This window comes from Thunnus albacares, chromosome 2, assembly GCF_914725855.1.
Source record: "Thunnus albacares chromosome 2, fThuAlb1.1, whole genome shotgun sequence".
Taxonomy (NCBI): domain Eukaryota; kingdom Metazoa; phylum Chordata; class Actinopteri; order Scombriformes; family Scombridae; genus Thunnus; species Thunnus albacares.
Window position 1 is genome coordinate 37,884,671 of NC_058107.1, and position 20,984 is coordinate 37,905,654.

The following is a 20,984-nucleotide window of genomic DNA, read 5'->3' on the forward strand; positions in this document are numbered from 1 at the left end:
CCAAAAGACATGTGACAGTTTTGTCCTACAGATGGCAGCACGGCCACTAGTTATCACAGTCTGCCTTAAAGTAGTTCCATGCAACATGAAAGGTTTGCATAGCTTTGTTACATGGAGGAAAATATTAAACCAGCTCAAATAAATGCAAGGTGACGCAGCCTACCAACAGGAAACACATTTGTCTGACAATGAACACAAAAACTGTCCAGATTATGGACTTCACTGATGTTTTATTCCTCCTATTTATCCAGCCATAGAAGAGGGGGCCTGATCCTGATACAGAAACCCATCCAGTCCTTCACTGAGGCATCATTTTGAGATTGAGAGGGAAGATATGTGATGATTAACACAACAATAGACAAAATACAGGTGTTGCTGCTAAAGGTATGAAGCTCCACCTGAGAATAACCTGCCATTTATGAAGATCATATTTGACCTGACGGACATGACCTGAATTAAAGAGTACGGTCTTGACCTGCTCTATGTGAAAAGTGCCTTGAGATGACTTCTGTTGTGATATGGCGCTATATAAATAAAAATTGATTGATTGATTGATTGATTGACCTGACGGTGAAAAAGCCTCGAGGTAAACTGTTAATAGGTGGGGATTTTAATTGTGTGATATCAAGTAGAACTCTCATATCGCCGGAGACAGGGATTATAATCTCACTCCCATTCTCATGTAGCGGCCGGGTTACACCCATCATGTTCTTTGTGTTTTCAGTTAACAGGCAGGAGATGTTGACCCAACAGCACAAAAATAATAAACAGGAATAATTTGATGAAATTCATTAGTTATGTCTACATTAATCTGGAAAACTCACACTACATATTCCAGGACTGACTATTTTTTTTTTAAAACTGGTTAATGACCTGAAGAGGGCAATAGACTGTCAAATACACACTCCAACTTCCCCACACTACAGTGGGAAAGGGGAAATGGTGATTCTGAACCAACACACCAGATGCTTTATATGAATTTACAGACAACTAACTAGGCTGATTGGCTATAGCTATATTTGTGGCTATCGGCTAACACAGGAGTCCATTTTGATGAGAAGTCAGTCAGCTGATGTAGAGATGTGTGTGTCTATCTATATGTCTTCTTGTTAATCAGTTAAACAGGAACCAGTTTGCAACCTCTGTTCACTTGTCTCACATGTGGCAGTAATATAAAGGAAATACATGTACAGTATGTGTCACCTGTTCTGTCCCTGCTCAGGTTTTTGCAGCCTCATTTTCTTTCAGAACACTGCAGAGAAAATGAAAATAGAAAATAAAACACAATGAGCAGCAGCTGATGTGCACACCTCTTGTTGATATTGATAAGAGTTCAGGTTCATCCCACACAATGAGCCCTGCATGTTTCTTAATTAGCTAATGTGACTAACGATGCAGAAAACACAGTACCATGGTTTAGCAGACAGCAGTCTGACACACAATCGCACAGTCAGTCCACACGTGTCCAAATGTGCAACTGCCCTACATCCTGTTGAGCAATCCTACTGCGATTCAGGGAATATCCCTCAACTCAAAGGAAAGAGGAAAGAGCCACACAAGTGAAACTGTAAATGTTGACCCCTTTTAGCACTTTCACATCCCATCCATAACTTGATATCTACATTACAGTTCAGAAGGGGATCCATTGGCCCTGAGTCATCAGGAGACACTGCAATGTAAAGCAGTGTGTCATCAATATAGCTATAGTAATATATGATGTGCCTCCTGATGATGTTTCCAAGTGGCAGCATTGATCATCAATGTTGTTGATCAACACTCCTGTGATTTGGGGAATTTGCCAGACAAGTGAAATTGAAAATATTGGCTCACTTAGCACTTTCACATAACCAACTCAGAACAAATGTAAATTTGTTTCCATTTATTCGGTCAAGCAGGGAAAAATATAAATGGTGATTTGATTCAATCAATCAGACTTTATTTGTAAAACACTTTTCATACAAACAAAATGTAACAGAAAGTGCTTCACACAACAAATAATAACCTCCCACCCCCACCCCAACCCCCACTTTGTAATTAATAAAGCACTCAATAAAAACACTAACTGAGGAAACGCTATCATACATCTCATCAATTTGCAATGAGGAAACACCGGAGGCATGATTAGAGACAGATAAAAACTTAAAGCGTTGAACTAACTGTAATTGAGCTGTATACTTTTTAGGGAGGCCAGAGAGTAGAGCATTACAATAGTCAATCCTGAGGGTAATAAATGTGTGCATTAGTGTGTTGGCTTGAGAGAGAAACGGTTGCATTCAGGCAACACAGTCTCACTTAATGGTGTACAAATAACACGGGTTTACACTTTAAAAATACATGCAATGTGTACGCCATATTTTTAACCTTTTCACATGTCATTTAATGCTGTTGGTTTTGTTTAGGCGCAAACACCACTTGGTTAGGGTTAGGGAAAGATCATGCTTTGGGTTAAAACACTAAAATGCAGTAAAAATGTAAAAAGAAATGTTGGACATGGCGTTACAATTCTCTGTTAAAATGCCTGCATATGACAATAAAATGTCTGGTTGGTGGTCTCAAACAGTGCTCTCTTGCTGCTCTGCAGCTTTTTGCCAACTGATTATCTAGCCATGCACCCAACCTGCCACCTCCTAATAAGGTATAAATCACCTTATACAATGAAAGAAATCACAGTATATGACGTTACTTCTCTGGGAAGGATTGGTGTATCACCTGAACGCAAAATTGGACTTTGGCGTATGCACTGCATGAAATTTGAAAGTGTCAAGTTCTGTTATTTCTATGCAGATTGAACAGAAAAGGCTGGTTCTTAAGATGCATCCTAGTTAGGTTTCTAATGTGAGGTTCAAATTAAGATCTAAATCAAAGATAACTCCAAGTTTTTTACTTGTTGACGGGGGTTTCATGCCAGTGCTTGCTGTTTGGCATTGAGTTTCTCTCTCTGAGCTTCAGTGCTAATAACCAGGACTTCAGTTTTGTCCTGATTGAGCTGTAGAAAAAACTTTACTGCCATCGATAACCTGATATATAAAATACACGTCAGAAGGGCATCTATTGGCCCTGAGTCATCAGGAGACACTGCAATGTAAAGCTGTGTGTCATCAGCATAGCTATAGAAATGTATGCCATGCCTCCTTCTGAAGTTTCCAAGTGGCAGCATGTAAAGATTAAAAAGCATAGGACCTAAAATTGAACCTTGAGGAACACCACAATTTATTTTATACCTTTCAAATGAACACTAGTCCATGCTCGGTGAGTTAGATTTGAATCAATTAAAAAAAAAAAAAATCACTTCCTCAGCAATCAGTCAGTCAGTTTTAATGCATTTACATACAAGCGGAGCCAAAGATAGCATGTTTTCTGACGTCCTGTGTGACTGTTAGAGGCTGTGATATCAGTATCACATTGTGCGATGCACAGACACAGAGACTCACAAAGTCAGGCCACACATGCATCCACATGTACAACAAGCCTACATCCTGTTGAGCAATGCTACTGTGATTTGGCGAATTTCTCTTAAATGACAGGACAGAGGGAAGTAAGAGAAATAAGTGAAACTGTAAATGCTGACCCCACTTTGCACTTGCACATAGCCGACTCAGTACAAATGTAAATTTGTTTTAATGTTTTGGTCAAGCAGAGCCCCAAACCCCCAACCCCGAGTCATCAGGAGACACTGCAATGTAAAGCTGTGTGTCATCAGCATAGCTATATAAACGTATGCTGTGCCTCCTTTTGATGTTTCCAAGTGGCACCATGTAAAGATGAAAAAGTAGGACCTAAAATTTAACCTTGAGGAACACCACAATTCATTTTATAGCTTTTAGAGGAACATTAATCCATGCTTACAAAACAATCTCTATCGGTGAGGTAAGATTTGAATCAATTCAAAACAGCACCAGAGAGACCAATCACACTGTGAAGTTTAACTGACAGTTAAACTGGTCACAGACAGAAGAGAGTAGATATTTGCAACTGATGACACAAGTCAACCTCTTTTCTAAGGGGTCACAATTAAGCCAATAAAGGTTGGGCTCCTATAGTGTTCAATTGTTCAGCCAAATTGAGAGTCAATCACTTCAAACTCATGCTTGCAGCAGCCACCTCCAGGTTGCACTATCTTGAAATAACAAGATTACTGTATGCAAATATAATGACTGAATTAGTATAATTAATTGAATGAATTCCCTCAAAGACCTCCCTTCTTCATGGATGCAATATTACTAAGGAGCCACTCTGTAGAGTGATTCTCTGAGCCAAAGCCTCTTGACAAGAAGTGTGAGTAATTCTGAGAAACAGGCTCCTTGTAGGAAAAAGGAAGGAGTGGAAAAACTGAAAGTCAAACTGTGAAGTGAAACCATCGGATGATGCTTCATTTCATCACTGTGTTGGTGTTACTCAGTGTATAAAAGAGAGAAATCCTTTGAGTTGAACCATCAGAGTCCAGACTGAAGGAAGACAGTGGAGTGTGAGCCAGCACCTGTCTACAGACACAACTATGAAGTCAGCTGTCATTGCCTTTCTCACCTGCCTGCTTGTCCTCTATGTACAAGGTTAGTGCTCCGTGATCGTCTCGTCCTTTGTGATGGAGCTTGTGTTTTAGAAATGCTACAGAATAGAACTTTAAAGCTGCAGTAATCAATAATGTTATTTCCACATGGATCAAGTGACTATGTGTTATTGTAAAGGGGTCGCTGGTAGTGATGAACTGGACTCAGTTTTACTCTACATGCAGCACCAAACAGCAGAAACTAGCTGGTCAACATAGTGCAGCATTTATAAAGGAGAGTGAATGTTATGTGATGATATGTTACATGTTGTGTTTACAGGTTGTTCCATTGCCTCCATGTAGACTCAAAGGGGCTAATTTTAACTATATCTTGTAGTTTAATCCATAAAAATACATCAGAGTTTAATAGTTGATTATATTTTGTATTAATAATCTAAATGTGTAAAGTTGTCAGATAAATGTAGTAGAGTGAAAAGTACAATGTTTACCTCCGAAATATACTGAAGTAGAAATATAAAGTAGCATAAAAAGTGAATCTGAAGTCTGTTAAATGAATTAAAAGATGATCAGCAGCTAATAAGGTTGTGTCTTTTCTTCCTGCAGGACAATCAGACAACACAAAAAAATGCAAGTGTTTAAACGATTATGTCGGCCGGATCAATACAAAGGTCATCGAGGGAATGCCAGACATATACCACCCAAGTGTCTTCTGTCTAAAGACAGAAATTATGTAAGTTCATGAGCTGAATTAAACCACATTTATGGACATGTCATTCTTCTGCATTACTCAGCTTCTCTCTAACGCGCCTCTTTCTTCTCTCGCAGTATCACAGTAGCAGATAAGAAGAAGTGTGTGAATCCAGAGTCACCACTGGGAAAAATCATTCTGAAAAACATGAGCAAGTAAGATCAGCTTGACTTAACTAACTTAGGACAACAGAACAGTGTTCATGCTCAGAGTCTTCAAGATGAAATACTGCTGTGAATGTTTCTGATCTCTGTTGCTTTATACTAATAGTTCAATGTCATTTGTTGATTCAGGCAAAAGAAGAATGAAGCTGTGAGCATGACGACGACTACCAGTCAAACTAATACACAGAGTTCAACGAGTCACCACACAACATCCACCATGTAGAGCTGCTGCAATACTTTTATCATGTAAATACAATAAGTGCTTTTCTGTTTCTGTTCTCTTAACTTAAATTGTCATTGTGTGTATATAGTAAATGAGTTGTATATATTCTTAATATTTTTTGGTACCAAAAATAAAACCCCTGATTGTACTTTTTAGTGTTTTGTGTTTTGTTACACAAACTGACTTTTCATTTTTGATGAGGGCACTAAGAATTAAGATTTCTTTAACAGGGTGAATGAATAATTACTGCTACTACTGCTTTTATTTCATATATGTATTTGTTCATTTCCTTTCATTATTGCTGAAATATACAGTATTGTGTGAGTGGGTGTTGAATGACCCACTGTGATGGGTTTCCTATGAGGCACCAAAAGACGTGACAGTTTTGTCCTACAGATGGCAGCACAGCCACTAGTTATCACAGTCTGCCTTAAAGTAGTTCCATGCAACATGAAAGGTTTGCATAGCTTTGTTACATGGAGGAAAATATTAAACCAGCTCAAATAAATGCAAGGTGACGCAGCCTACTAAAAGGAAACACATTTGTCTGACAATGAACACAAAAACTGTCCATAGGTGGGGATATTAATTGTGTGATAAATGGGTCATCAGATAGAAGTCCTTTATCTCAAAAATACATTCATCAGCATCAAGTAGAACTCTCATATCGCTGGAAGAGGAAATAAAAATAGAAAATAAAACACAGTGAGCAGCAGCTGATGTGCACACCTCTTGTTGATATTGATGAGTTCAGGTTCATCCCACACAATGAGCCCTGCATGTTTCTTAATTAGCTAATGTGACTAACGATGCAGAAAACACAGTACCATGGTTTAGCAGACAGTGGTCTGGCATACTGCTTATAAAGGATCAGTTTGTGAAATTACTTATTGATTCTATGTAGTTCACATATGAACTAAAGTTACTATAGTCGACTGCTGTTTCCTGACTCATTGTACTACACCGTCTTTAATTATTAGCAATGTCTGCAGAGCTTGTGGCTGCTGATATCCAGAAATCTGAAAAGGGAATTAAATTGAAATTGGATATTTACTGTAAGACAATCTCAGGTGAGAAAAATCACTACCTCAGCAGTCAGTCAATTTTAATTCATTTACATGCAAGCAGGGCCACAGACAGCAGATTTTCTAACAGCCTGTGTGTCTGTTAGAGGCTGTGACATCAGAATCACATTGTGCAATGCACAGACACAGAGACTCGCACAGTCAGTCCACATGTGTCCAAATGTGCAACTGCCCTACATCCTGTTGAGCAATCCTACTGTGATTCAGGGAATATCCCTTAAGTCAAAGGAAAGAGGAAAAGCCAGACAAGTGAAACTGTAAATGTTGACCCCTTTCAGCACTTTCACATCCCATCCATAACTTGATATCTACATTACAGTTCAGAAGGGGATCCATTGGCCCTGAGTCATCAGGAGACACTGCAATGTAAAGCTGTGTGTCATCAGCATAGCTATATAAACATATGCTGTGCCTCCTTTTGATGTTTCCAAGTGGCACCATGTAAAGATGAAAAAGTAGGACCTAAAATTTAACCTTGAGGAACACCACAATTCATTTTATAGCTTTTAGAGGAACATTAATCCATGCTTACAAAACAATCTCTATCGGTGAGGTAAGATTTGAATCAATTCAAAACAGCGCCAGAGAGACCAATCACACTGTGAAGTCTACCTAAAAGAATCAAGCGATTTACTGTATCAAAGGCTGCGCTTAAGTCCAGTATTACTAATACAGAAAGTATTCTTCATATCCATCTTGGACCTCAGGTTGATTAAAACCTTCACTAGTGCTGCCTCAGTGCTATGATTGGCCCGAAAACCTGATTGGTACTTTTCAAAAATATTGTGGGAGTTCATAGTATCATTTAACTGATTGAAAACAAACAAAGAGAGTAGATATTTGCAACTGATGACACAAGTCAACCTTTTTTCTAAGGGGTCACAATTAAGTCAAAGGTTGGGCTCCTATAGTGTTCAACTGTTCAGCCAAATTGAGAGTCAATCACTTCAAACTCATGCTTGCAGCATGCACCTCCAGGTTGCACTATATTGAAATAACAAGTCTACTGTATGCAAATATAATGACTGAATTAGTATAATTAATTGAATGAATTCCCTCAAAGACCTCCCTTCTTCATGGATGCAATATTACTAAGGAGCCACTCTGTAGAGTGATTCTCTGAGCCAAAGCCTCTTGACAAGAAGTGTGAGTAATTCTGAGAAACAGGCTCCTTGTAGGAAAAAGGAAGGAGTGGAAAAACTGAAAGTCAAACTGTGAAGTGAAACCATCGGATGATGCTCCATTGCATCACTGTGTTGGTGTTACTTAGTATATAAAGGACAGAAATCCTTTGACTTGAACCATCAGAGTCCAGACTGAAGGAAGACAGTGGAGTGTGAGCCAGCACCTGTCTACAGACACAACTATGAAGTCAGCTGTCATTGCCTTTCTCACCTGCCTGCTTGTCCTCTATGTACAAGGTTAGTGCTCCGTGATCGTCTCGTCCTTTGTGATGGAGCTTGTGTTTTAGAAATGCTACAGAATAGAACTTTAAAGCTGCAGTAATCAATAATGTTATTTCCACATGGATCAAGTGACTATGTGTTATTGTAAAGGGGTCCCTGGTAGTGATGAACTGGACTCAGTTTTACTCTACATGCAGCACCAAACAGCAGAAACTAGCTGGTGAACATAGTGCAGCATTTATAAAGGAGAGTGAATGTTATGTGATGATATGTTACATGTTGTGTTTACAGGTTGTTCCATTGCCTCCATGTGGACTCAAAGAGACTAATTTTAACTATATCTTGTAGTTTAATCCATAAAAATACATCAGAGTTTAATAGTTGATTATATTTTGTAGTAATAATATAAATGTGTAAAGTTGTCAGATAAATGTAGTAGAGTGAAAAGTACAATGTTTACCTCCGAAATATACTGAAGTAGAAATATAAAGTAGCATAAAAAGTGAATCTGAAGTCTGTTAAATGAATTAAAAGATGATCAGCAGCTAATAAGGTTGTGTCTTTTCTTCCTGCAGGAAAATCAGACAACACTAGTTCATGCAAGTGTATAGACGGTTATGTCGGCCGGATCAACACAAAGGTCATCAAGGGAATGCCAGACATACACCACCCAAGTGTCTTCTGTCTAAAAACAGAAATTATGTAAGTTCATGAGCTGAATTAAACCACATTTATGGACATGTCATTCTTCTGCATTACTCAGCTTCTCTCTAACGTGCCTTTTTCTTCTCTCGCAGTATCACAGTAGCAGATAAGAAGAAGTGTGTGAATCCAGAGTCACCACTGGGAAAAATCATTCTGAAAAACATGAGCAAGTAAGATCAGCTTGACTTAACTAACTTAGGACAACAGAACAGTGTTCATGCTCAGAGTCTTCAAGATGAAATACTGCTGTGAATGTTTCTGATCTCTGTTGCTTTATACTAATAGTTCAATGTCATTTGTTGATTCAGGCAAAAGAAGAATGAAGCTGTGAGCATGACGACGACTACCAGTCAAACTAATACACAGAGTTCAACGAGTCACCACACAACATCCACCATGTAGAGCTGCTGCAGTACTTTTATCATGTAAATACAATAAGTGATCTTCTGTTTCTGTTCTTTTAACTTAAATTGTCATTGTGTGTATATAGTAAATAAATAATTTGTATATATTCTTAATATTTTTTGGTACCAAAAATAAAACCCCTGATTGTACTTTTTAGTGTTCTGTGTTTTGTTACACAAACTGAACCTGTGCTTACCTTCACCTCTCAATAGAATGTGTTCACACTGAGATTACAGATAACTAAGAGACAGTAAATACAGGTCCAGTCCAACGTTTGGACACACCTACTCATTCAAGAGGTTTTTCTGTATTTTTACTATTTTCTACAACATTGTAGAACAATACTGAAGACATCAAAACTATGAAATAACACATGTTGAATTATGTAGTGAAGAAAGAAAGTATTATCTTTCATATTTTAGATTCCTCACAGTAGCTACTGTTTGCATTCATGACAGCTTTGTACACTCTAGACAATATCTTAACCAGCTTCATGAGGTTGTCGCCTGGAATGGTTTTCAGTTAACAGGTGAGAGGTGTACAACGTGCGGGAAAACTCAAAATTATCTGTATACTTGAAACATTTAGAAGTCCAGACTTGAGTGACTCAAACACTCAGCACTACAATGGAAAAGGGGAAATGGTTATTACTGATTCTGATCACCAGATTTGTATGGAATGGTAAAAAACCACAAATAAACACTGTACATTACACCTGCCAAAGATAAGGGTGGTATGGCACTCCCAAATTTAAAAGATTATTGTCATGCAGCAGTAATGAAGTAGTGTGACAAAGATTATAGTGCAAAATGGAAAGATATTGAGATGACTGTAGCAGAAATTCCAATCCAGTCCCTAATTGGTAATATTAAATTAGTAAAGGTATTACAAGATTCAATAGACTCAATAAGTTCCCACGCACCGAATACTTGGTTTGATCTAAATAAACAGCAAAAGAAGAAAGGGAAGTGAGACTGTTGAGCTGTTTTGCTTATGATAGTAGATTTAAACCAAGTTTGAATGACCAAAACCTCAGAAATTGGGAGAGAAAGGGGATTATAGCAATGTGCACAATAACCAAGAGTGGAGATATAATGAGTTTTCAGGAGTTGAAAGACAGATATCTCTCTCTATAAAGCAAGGAATCTCTGTCTGCACATATATATGTATGTATGTAAGTTTGTATTTCGAGTATCTCAAGAATCATTCATCCAATCTACTTCATACCTGGCAGGTGGATTGCTGGGGCAACGAGGAAGTGCGATGCCGATGTGTGAAGTTGTTTGGATGAGCGGTTCTCAAGAAATGTATAAAAATACCTCATAAATAACATTGATTTGCTTCCTCTTCTGCCCGTGCAGTCAATGAATAGAAATACGGACAGTGCCATTCTGCCACTGATAGCCTGCGTGTGAGGTGTTTAGGGAACATCAGTAAATTGTAGCGTCTACCAATAGTCTGTGTTTAGGGGACGGGCACAACTCTCTCTAGGTACTGAGAAATTGGCCCGTTCCGAATAGGCACATTTTGACAGGCACTGCACCACTGGATTAGAAAATTTGGTATTTTATTGGATATTTACAGTTCAAATAGTTCAGTACAGCATAAAATAATAATCTCCGACAAAAGACAACAAAGTAAGTAGCTAGAAGGTCATTGACCTCAGTAACTGTTGTAAACACAGCATTAAAACTGACAGTTTCAGTTATTAGGAAACAAAATGCTGATTCATCATTCATCTGACTGATTCATCTATTAGCCACTCTGTTGTCTTGATCTGGCTTTAAGTTTATACAAATTAATTCCCCACAAATCATTTTTCTTATGTTACAAACATTGATCTATAATCAGCACCAGAATCAAGATTTGTTTTTAAGATAGAGACTGATTGGTCCATCTATCATCTATATGGCCCACATTTACTTATGTGTACAATTTATATGCACTCATCTCATTTCAGGTCACTGTAGAGAAATACAGCAATACAGACAACCACCTACAGTGGAAAAAAATCCCAGGTGTAGAGTAAAGTCCCTGCATGTTTTGAAGGCAGACAGCACAAGCCTCAAACAACAGACTGGCTCTTTCTTCAACGCCCCAGGAATGCTGCCCAATAATATATAAGTGAGAGTCCTAAACTCCTCACTGACCAGACCAACTAAACAATCTGCTGCAAGAACCAGCAAGATAGGAAGAGCAATTCACACCCTAGTGTCAACTGATTTGGATAAAAGACCCATCCACCAAAAAGACACCTTTGTGTCCACATGTGCAACAACCCTACATCATGTTGAGCAATGCTACTGAGATTCACAGAATTTCTCTTGAATGACAGGAAAGAGGGAAGAGCCAGAAAAGTGAAAATGTAAACGTTGACCCCACTTTGCACTTGTACATGACCGACTCACCGCAAATTTAAATTTGTTTTCATATATTTGGTCAAGTAGAGCCCCAACCAATACATAAAGTTCAATTAAAAGCTAGATTAAAAAGATAGGTCTTGAGTTTGCTTTTAAAAGTATCAACACTCTCTGCTGCCCTCAGGTCTTCAGGAGGCTGTTCCAGAGACAAGGACCATAATAATGAAAGGATGCTAGAGGGTTCTAGAGGGTTCATAGGCTGAAAGCAAACCTGCTAAATAGATAGGACCAAGACCATAAAGAGCTTTTTAACCAATAAAAGGATCTTACAATCAATTCTGAAGCAAACAGATAGCCAGTGCAGAGACTTTAACATTGGTGTAATGTTTGCTCTCTTTCTGGTCCTTGTCAACACACGTGCAGCTGAGTTTTGAAGGTATTATTCCAGTTTCTAGAGATGTGGTAAATATATAGGTCAACGGCTTGATCATTGAAGAACTAATTTTGATGATCAAACATGGCTTGACCTCTTCATGACCATTTCCTTCTCCATAGGACAATCAAAGCAGCAGGGGTTGTGGCCAAGTAAGTTGTCTGTCCACTGACCATGGTCGCTAGCACAGATCTCTGGTTACCACCACTAGGGGGCGCTGAAGCTTGTGGTCTATATTCTATATTGTTGCACTGTATATTTCATCTTGTGTGTTTATACCAAGATAGTAATAAATCTCTCTCTCCATGGAGTCATTGCAGACATATTGTTCAAAACCATTGACACTTACTTGAAAGAGGCTGATCTGAAATGGGAGGACTGTGTGGGGATCTGCACAGATGGGCTCAGTCAATGGCTGGTAAACGAGGAGGGCTGCAAGCCCTAATCAGGAGAGCCCTGGACACAGTCCTTCCTTTTGCCACATCCTACCTGTCTCAGATCAGGACAAAACACAGATCAAAGCTGCACATTGAAGATGAGCTAAGAGTGGCAGTCTCACAGCTGAATTCCCAATTGGAGAAAATCCGCAGCACAAAACAAACCCACACCAGTCACTGAAAAGATTGCAGAATTATGATTGTAATTCTTGCAGAGAGAATGTTCAGCTTTTTGTTTACTCTCAGAGTCAGTAAATGAGGCAATTTTACAAAATCTCTTGAAATCAATGAACACTGTTACCAAGTAAAATATTAGCTGCAGCGTCACTTTTAATACTTCCACTCTAAAAGTAACTTGTTCCTCATTTAGTTTTCTTTAAAAGAAGTTGCAATTCTGTATTAACTAAACACAATGTTTCAAATAAATTTCAAAAAAATCTACAAAAGGGGAGCCCTGTAGAAAAGGTTTGATGGAGATGGAGAAATGCTTTGATGGGGGCTTTGGCATATCAAGTAGTAGACTATTAAATCTATTAATGCTGAAATAGTCACAGGATTAAGAGTCAGAAGTTAAGAGATAAAAAAAATTTCAATCAGGATCAAAATGCTCCATAAATTGTATGTGTGTGTGTGTGTGTATTGTGTCTATTGTTCAGAAGTCAGCGGTGTAGCATTGTTCTGTCTAGGCCTCAGTGTAGGTTTCTCGGATGGTGGGTTAACAATGAGTATCTCTTACCGCAGGTAGGCAATCTCCCCCTTCTCCATGGCAGCCCTCATAGCTGGAAGAAGTTCTTTTCGCTTCTGTTGAACACCTTCAGGAAAGTCCTCATTTATAAAAAATGTTTGTGTTTTTCAGGGCTTTGCTGAGGACTTCCAGTTTGTCCTTATAAGGCAGAAACTTGACAACGATGGGCCTGGCGGAGGATGGAAAAAGCTTTCCAGTCCTGTGGGCCCATGCCAACTCAATTTTGTGTCTATCTGTAGCTTCTCCGACAGCAGCTTCTTCACTTTGTCCTCAGAATGAGATCATTTTTCACTTGACCTTGTATATAATCAGTTTTATCATTGAGTGAGATGAGACTTTTGCAGACTGTTTCCACATCATGCTTAGTATCTTTGTAGATATCACTCCACGTCTTGCAGTGGTTTTTAAAGTCATGAGATTCCTTTTGAGTGAACTCCAGACTGACCCTGAGGTCACTTCTCTCAGCAGCTCCCCAACTCTGTTGTTTGAGCAGTCAACAAAATTTCAACACAGGATTTGAAGTTTTTCTCCTGTTGTTCTTGACAAGTTTTATAGAAGTCCTTTTGCTGCTCAAGTAATTCACACACCTGAGCCGTGGAGATAGTCTCCTCTGGATTGTTGCTGGAACTCCCTTTAGGTGGAATGGCAATATTAACAACAGGTCCAGTGAACCACTAAACCCAGAATAAGGCCTACAAGGCCAAAGGCCTGGATGATCCAAGTCTAACAAAATGTCCAGAGCTGGATTTCTGGCCTAGATACACGATAAATTTGGTGAAACCTCTGTTTGACTCTGTTTGTATAAGTAAACCAAAGACAAATTAAGGATTCAGGAGATATTAGATAGATAGAGTCCAGTTAATCCCACAGGAGTCACAGAGGAACACAGCTGCCCTACATCCTGTTGATCAAAACCACTGTGATTTGGGGAATTTTCCTTAACTCTCACAGGAAAGAGGAAACAGCCAGACAAATGAAACTGACAATATTGGCTCACTTGGCACTTTTTCGAGACTAAGAATACAAATATATATATATATTAAAAAAACAAAGTAAAAATCACTCTGTGGTGAAATATATAATGATTGAATAAGTATAAGCAATTGAATGAATTCCCTCAAAGACCTCCCTTCTTCATGGATGCAATATTACTAAGGAGCCACTCTGTAGAATGATTCTCTGAGCCAAAGCCTCTGGACAGGATGTGAGAGTAATTCTGAGAAACAGGCTCCTCGAAGGAAAAAGGAAAAAATTAAAGTCAAAATATGAGGTGAAACCATTGGGTCGTGCTGCATTGCATCACTGTGGGGGTGTTACTCAGTGTATAAAAGAGAGAAATCCTTTGAGTTGAACCATCAGAGTCCAGACTGAAGAAAGACAGTGGAGTGTGAGCCAGCACCTGTCTACAGACACAACTATGAAGTCAGCTGTCATTGCCTTTCTCACCTGCCTGCTTGTCCTCTATGTACAAGGTTAGTGCTCCGTGATCATCTCGTCCTTTGTGATGGAGCTTGTGTTTTAGAAATGCTACAGAATAAAACTTTAAAGCTGCAGTAATCAATAATGTTATGTCCTCATGGATCAAGTGACTATGTGTTATTGTAAAGGGGTCGCTGGTAGTGATGAACTGGACTCAGTTTTACTCTACATGCAGCACCAAACAGCAGAAACTAGCTGGTCAACATAGTGCAGCATTTATAAAGGAGAGTGAATGTTATGTGATGATATGTTACATGTTGTGTTTACAGGTTGTTCCATTGCCTCCATGTAGACTCAAAGGGGCTAATTTTAACTATATCCTGTAGTTTAATCCATAAAAATACATCAGAGTTTAATAGTTGATTATATTTTGTAGTAATAATCTAAATGTGTAAAGTTGTCAGATAAATGTAGTAGAGTGAAAAGTACAATGTTTACCTCCGAAATATACTGAAGTAGAAATATAAAGTAGCATAAAAACTGAATCTGAAGTCTGTTAAATGAATTAAAAGATGATCAGCAGCTAATAAGGTTGTCTTTTCTTCCTGCAGGACAAACAGACATCCCTCGTTCATGCAGGTGTTTAAACGGTTATGTCGGCCGGATCAACACAAAGGTCATCAAGGGAATGCCAGTCATATACCACCCAAGTGTCTTCTGTCTAAAGACAGAAATTATGTAAGTTCATGAGCTGAATTAAACCACATTTATGGACATGTCATTCTTCTGCATTACTCAGCTTCTCTCTAACGTGCCTCTTTCTTCTCTCGCAGTATCACAGTAGCAGATAAGAAGAAGTGTGTGAATCCAGAGTCACCACTGGGAAAAATCATTCTGAATAACATGAGCAGGTAAGATCAGCTTGACTTCACTAACTTAGGACAACAGAACAGTGTTCATGCTCAGAGTCTTCAAGATGAAATACTGTTGTGAATGTTTCTGATCTCTGTTGCTTTATACTAATAGTTCAATGTCATTTGTTGATTCAGGCAAAAGAAATGAAGCTGTGAGCATGATGACGACTACCAGTCAAACTAATACACAGAGTTCAACGAGTCACCACACAACATCCACCATGTAGAGCTGCTGCAGTACTTTTATCATGTAAATACAATAAGTGCTTATCACAATAATTTGTGTATATTTTTAACATTTTTTGGTACAAAAAATAAAACCCCTGATTGTACTTTTTAGTGTTTTGTGTTTTGTTACACAAACTGACTTTTCATTTTTGATGAAGGCACTAAGAATTAAGATTTCTTTAACAGGGTGAATGAATAATTACTGCTACTACTACTTTTATTTCATATATGTATTTGTTCATTTTTATTTTTATTATTTCCTCTCATTATTGCTGAAATATACAGTATTGTGTGAGTGGGTGTTGAATGACCCACTGTGATGGGTTTCCTATGAGGCACCAAAAGACATGTGACAGTTTTGTCCTACAGATGGCAGCACGGCCACTAGTTATCACAGTCTGCCTTAAAGTAGTTACATGCAACATGAAAGGTTTGCATAGCTTTGTTACATGGAGGAAAATATTAAACCAGCTTAAATAAATGCAAAGTGACGCAGCCTACCAACAGGAAACACATTTGTCTGACAATGAACACAAAAACTGTCCAGATTATGGACTTCACTGATGTTTTATTCCTCCTATTTATCCGGCCATAGAAGAGGGGGCCTGATCCTGATACAGAAACCCCTCCAGTCCTTCACTGAGGCATCATTTTGAGATTGAGAGGGAGGATATGTGATGATTAACACAACAATAGACAAAATTTAGGTGTCACTGCTAAAGGTATGAAGCTCCATCTGAGAATATCCTGCCATTTATGAAGATCATATTTGACCTGATGGTGAAAAAGCCTTGAGGTAAACTATTAATAGGTGGGGATTTTAATTGTGTGATAAATGGGTCATCAGATAGAAGTCCTTTATCTCAAAAATACATTCATCAGCATCAAGTAGAACTCTCATATCGCTGGAATGGAACGGTTCGGGCACATGACAGTAGCCAGTCTATTGACCCGGTCTCACTGATTCCCGTCATAACAAACTTTAGGCCCAAGAAATGCCTCCCTGCTCACACAACTAGAGCTATCAGTAGTAACTTGATCCATATTACCTACAGTCATAAACAGTCTATGCAATCCATCACTCCAGCTAAGTTTGCTCTATTCAATGCTAGGTCTCTGTCAAACAGATCCTTTATCCTGAATGATCTGATCACATCACATAATTTGGATTTTCTGATTCTGACAGAAAAATGGCTGAAGACTGGGGACTGCTGCCATTTAATTGAACTCTGCCCTCCTGAATAAAGTTATTTTAACTCCCTAAGGTCCACTGGCTGTAGTGGTGGCCTTGCAGTCGCCTAAAGCAACCTTTTTAATTGTAAACATATCACTATTGATAATTTTCAGAATCAACTGTCAAAACCCTATCTGCTGTATCTCAATCTACCGTCCCCCTAAACCAAACAACAGCTTTTTAGCAGAGTTCTCTGAATTCCTATCCTTCATTGTTCTCAAACATGATTCTTGTAGGGGATTTCAACATCCATGTTGATGATACATCCAACCATTTTGCTACTGAATTCCTAAACATTACTGATTCTTTCAATCTGGTGCAGCATGTTTCTGGTTCAACACATAACCGAGGCCACACCCTTGACCTCATTTTTACTCTTGGCCTGACTATTAATTCCCTCTCATTGATTGATCTTGTCTCTGATCATAAATGTATTCTATTTGACTCCTACATCCAGGCAACTGCTCCAAGTCAGAAGCGAACAGTATGTTCCCGCATTTTTAATAACCAGTCTGCTTCAAATTTCTCATCTATTTTCTCTGATTTATATAGTGGCCATATTCAACCGTCTAACATTAATGATTTGGTCAGTAATTTCAATAATCTGTGTTCCTTTGCGTTGGATGCCATCGCACCTTTCACAACCAGGTCAGTAGCGGCTACCAAATCATCACCATGGATAAATGATGCTATCCATAGCTGTAAGCAGGAATGCAGGAGGGCAGATGGAAAAAGACAAAACTCAATGTTCACTTCCAATACATGAAAGAACTTTTAACATACTCAATCAAAAAACCAAGGATGCAAGATCAGCTTATTTTTCAGACTTAATTACCGCTAATAAACACAATCCTTGAGCTCTGTTTAAAACAATTAATCAGCTTGTACAACCTGCTACTATCTCTGCCACCTCAACTGAAGACTGTGAATTGCATTTATCATTTTTGCGTCAACAAGATCAATAGCATTAGATCCAACATTGTGCTGCCATCCACCACTTTTGATCCACCTAGTAGTGTTTCAAATTTACTATCCCATTTTGCCCCAATTACCATGCAAAACCTTATAGAGACAATTTCTCATCTGCGCCTGTCCTCCTGCAATCTTGATATCTTACCCCCCAAATTCTTTTTGGAGGTCCTTCCTGTCATTAGCCCTGCTGTACTCACTATTATAAACATGTCCCTCACCTCTGGTTATGTCCCTGATCAGTTTAAGACAGCCAGTATCCTGCTGGGTTTCTCATAACATTTGATAAGTTCAAGTGTGTGCTCTGGGTGATGGCCGTACGCTTGCTGTGTTCGTATGTGTGAGATGTCAGTATGTGTTCTTGAATGTGTCTTTCATGGTTTTTGTGTCCTATTTTCTTTGTGTCCCAATGTCACTGTAAAGCACTTTGTAACCTGTGTTAAAAAAGGTGTTATATAAATAAAATTTTACTTACTTACTTACACACACACATAACAGCAAAAAAATAATAAACAGGAATAATTTGATGAAATTCATTAGTTATGTCTACGTTAATCTGGAAAACTCACACTACATATTCCAGGACTGACTATTTTTTTTAAAACTGGTCAATGACCTGAAGAGGGCAATAGACTGTCAAATAGACAATATAACGTTATCTAACTGTGCACCGTATCCATGCAGAGAAGTAGGATTATCCACTACCTGCAGTAAATGAGGCTGAACTCCTCCCTGAACAGGGTAACAGACGCTATCTCCTGGCTTCTCAATTAACAAAATAACATGGAATTACTGCAATTATTTTTTTAAATTATATACTGTATCTGTCTTTATTGAACTATGAACAAAACACTATTGTGATAGTTAACTGATGTCATGTAGTCTGTGCACAGGTTACTTGCTGTCCAGGAACACAGATATTTTACCCACATTTAGAAGTCCACACTCAAGTAACTCAAACACTCCAACTTCCCCACACTACAGTGGAAAAGGGGAAATGGTGATTCTGAACCAACACACCGGATGCTTTATATGAATTTACAGACAACTAACTAGGCTGATTGGCTATAGCTATATTTGTGGCTATCGGCTAACACAGGAGTCCATTTTGATGAGAAGTCAGTCAGCTGATGTAGAGGCTATAACATTACTGACCTGGTGAACAAATTTCTTCAGAACACTACAGAGGAAATAAAAATAGAAAATAAAACACAGTGAGCAGCAGCTGATGTGCACACCTCTTGTCGATATTGATGAGTTCGGGTTCATCCCACACAATGAGCCCTGCATTTTTCTTAATTAGCTAATGTGACTAACGATGCAGAAAACACCGTACCATGGTTTAGCAGACAGTGGTCTGGCATACTGCTGTTAAAGGATCAGTTTGTGAAAGTACTTATTGATTCTATGTAGTTTACATATGAACTAAAGTTACTATAGTTGACTGCTGTTTCCTGACTCATTGTACTACACCTTCTTTAATTATTAGCAATGTCTGCAGAGCTTGTAGCTGCTGATATCCAGAAATCTGAAAAGGGAATTAAATTGAAATTGGAAATTTACTGTAAGAATATCTCAGGTGAGAAAAATCACTACCTCAGCAGTCAGTCAGTTTTAATTCATTTACATGCAAGCAGGGCCAAAGACAGCAGATTTTCTAACAGCCTGTGTGTCTGTTAGAGGCTGTGACATCAGTATCACATTGTGCAATGCACAGACACAGAGACTCACACAGTCAGTCCACACGTGTCCAAATGTGCAACTGCCCTACATCCTGTTGAGCAATCCTACTGTGATTCAGGGAATATCCCTTAACTCAAAGGAAAGAGGAAAGAGCCAGACAAGTGAAACTGTAAATGTTGACCCCTTTCAGCACTTTCACATCCCATCCATAACTTGATATCTACATTACAGTTCAAAATGGGATCCATTGGCCCTGAGTCATCAGGAGACACTGCAATGTAAAGCTGTGTGTCATCAGCATAGCTATAGAAATGTATGCCATGCCTCCTTCTGAAGTTTCCAAGTGGCAGCATGTAAAGATTAAAAAGCGTAGGACCTAAAATTGAACCTTGAGGAACACCACAATTCATTTTATACCTTTCAAATGAACACTAGTCCATGCTCGGTGAGTTAGATTTGAATCAATTAAAAAAAATCACTTCCTCAGCAATCAGTCAGTCAGTTTTAATGCATTTACATACAAGCGGAGCCAAAGATAGCATGTTTTCTGACATCCTGTGTTACTGTTAGAGGCTGTGACATTCGTATCACATTGTGCGATGCACAGACACAGAGACTCACAAAGTCAGGCCACACATGCATCCACATGTACAACAAGCCTACATCCTGTTGAGCAATGCTACTGTGATTTGGCGAATTTCTCTTTAATGACAGGACAGAGGGAAGAGCCAAATAAGTGAAACTGTAAATGTTGACCCCACTTTGCACTTGCACATAGCCGACTCAGCACAAATGTAAATTTGTTTTAATGTTTTGGTCAAGCAGAGCCCCAAACCCCCAACCCCGAGTCATCAGGAGACACTGCAATATAAAGCTGTGTGTCATCAGCATAGCTATATGCTCGGTGAGTTAGATTTGAATCAATTAAAAAAAATCACTTCCTCAGCAATCAGTCAGTCAGTTTTAATGCATTTACATACAAGCGGAGCCAAAGATAGCATGTTTTCTGACGTCCTGTGTGAAATTTAACCTTGAGGAACACTACAATTCATTTTATAGCTTTTAGAGGAACATTAATCCATGCTTACAAAACAATCTCTATCGGTGAGGTAAGATTTGAATCAATTCAAAACAGCACCAGAGAGACCAATCACACTGTGAATTCTACCTAAAAGAATCAAGCGATTTACTGTATCAAAGGCTGCGCTTAAGTCCAGTAGTACTAATACAGAAAGTATTCTTCATATCCATCTTGGACCTCAGGTTGATTACAACCTTCACTAGTGCTGCCTCAGTGCTATGATTGGCCCTGTTCATAA

General features: G+C 38.7%; 1 protein-coding gene and 1 long non-coding RNA gene across 2 annotated transcripts in view; both read right to left on the reverse strand.

Moving 5' to 3' along the window:
• LOC122968417 (putative leucine-rich repeat-containing protein DDB_G0290503) overlaps window positions 1-20,984 on the reverse strand; it is a 635,740-nt gene that overhangs the window by 440,889 nt on the left and 173,867 nt on the right. The window lies entirely within an intron of this gene.
• Window positions 1,143-13,841, reverse strand: LOC122969360. The gene is made up of 3 exons (XR_006399002.1): window positions 13,210-13,841; window positions 12,386-12,525; window positions 1,143-1,252 (listed from the first exon to the last, which is right to left on the reverse strand). It is a non-coding gene; the product is annotated as an uncharacterized LOC122969360 (long non-coding RNA).